Here is a 1,237-nt window from a genome sequence, read left to right as displayed (position 1 = left end):
ATCTTGCACATTCTGAAAACAAGATTATCATTCTTACACAATCAGTTGTTTAGTAAATCAGTCTCAAAACAAGATCAAAATATTTTTTTGGGCTGGAAATAAGATTTTAAAACTTGGTTAGGTGGACAGTTTTTGCAGTGCATTCTGCATTTCACTTTTGGGACAAAATGTTTTCAATATTCAACAGAAATAAATCACCTTTTCTTAATAAAAAAATCCTGTGTTAATTATTATTTGCATTTTGTTTCTGGCACAAATAGTTGTAATCTTTTGTACTGAAAGGTAAAAGTTGTTTGAGTCTGAATGGTTGATGTGTAGCTCATACAGTTTACCAGAACGCTCTTTCTAACACAAACCTTTTCACAGCAGCTTTCAGCTGCAAACACTTGAGGGCAGTGCAACACTGAGAGAAGGTTCAAGCATCAACATCTGTCCAGCAAACAGCTGCACTTCTCATCAGTGTTTGACTGATTTCATTTAATTCATCTAAAAGGACAACAGTGATGGAATTACTACAATACCTGGACTGTTCTGAGCATGTATGAAAATAAAAAACATTTATAAAAAAGGAGTGCAAAAACAAAACACATCACACGGTTGAAGGTACACACAAATCTCCTTACAGTCTGAGTCATTAAATTCTTATAAGTTTTTATTTACAATTATTCAGCTGAGTTTAAACAGATTGTTTTGTCTTTATGTTTGTATATTTTAAAACTCTGCTCTAACTTATGCTATAAATGACTTTTCTTCCTAACTGTGGAATTAGTTGTTGTTTTCTGTGCTGAATGTGAGCCTGTGTTCCCCGGCAGTCATTTAGAGCACCTGAATGGCCTCTGAGAGCACATTGTTCACGTGAAATTCTAGAAAACAAAGTGTTTTGGGTGTTTGGTAAAATATTAAACCAGCTGAAGATTTACTCATGTTTCTTCACGTCACACGGCCCCGAACGTGTTTCAGATCTTATCCATCAAACCCAAACATCTGACAGACGTTTCGTTTAAATTCAAGCCGCTGGTTGAAAAACACTGGGTGAAATATGAGGAAATCAGAAAAAAAAAAAACGATCTTCAGATAAAGAAAATAAAAATAAAAAGAATAAAGTGCGGATCGAGTAAATAAATGATCCGGATGATAAAATCAGCGTCTTACCTGTGACTGAGCTGTTTACCTGGTCTACAGTGTGTGTCGGCTCAGCTCTCATGTGACAGGGTCATGTCAGAGGGCAGCCCAGACT

General features: G+C 35.8%; 1 protein-coding gene across 2 annotated transcripts in view; it reads right to left on the bottom strand.

Moving 5' to 3' along the window:
* The window catches only part of hao2 (hydroxyacid oxidase 2 (long chain)), a gene marked incomplete in the record, with an annotated part of 25,711 nt that extends 24,489 nt beyond the window's left edge, over window positions 1-1,222 (bottom strand). For both annotated transcript variants that reach the window (XM_014027872.1, XM_014027873.1), the window contains 1 exon segment: window positions 1,153-1,222.
* Between the last annotated feature and the right edge of the window lie 15 nt (window positions 1,223-1,237).

This window comes from Austrofundulus limnaeus, unplaced genomic scaffold (genome assembly GCF_001266775.1).
Source record: "Austrofundulus limnaeus strain Quisiro unplaced genomic scaffold, Austrofundulus_limnaeus-1.0 Scaffold692, whole genome shotgun sequence".
Classification (NCBI taxonomy): domain Eukaryota; kingdom Metazoa; phylum Chordata; class Actinopteri; order Cyprinodontiformes; family Rivulidae; genus Austrofundulus; species Austrofundulus limnaeus.
The sequence above is the reverse complement of the archived record's forward strand: the minus strand, read 5'-3'. Positions and strand labels throughout refer to the sequence as shown.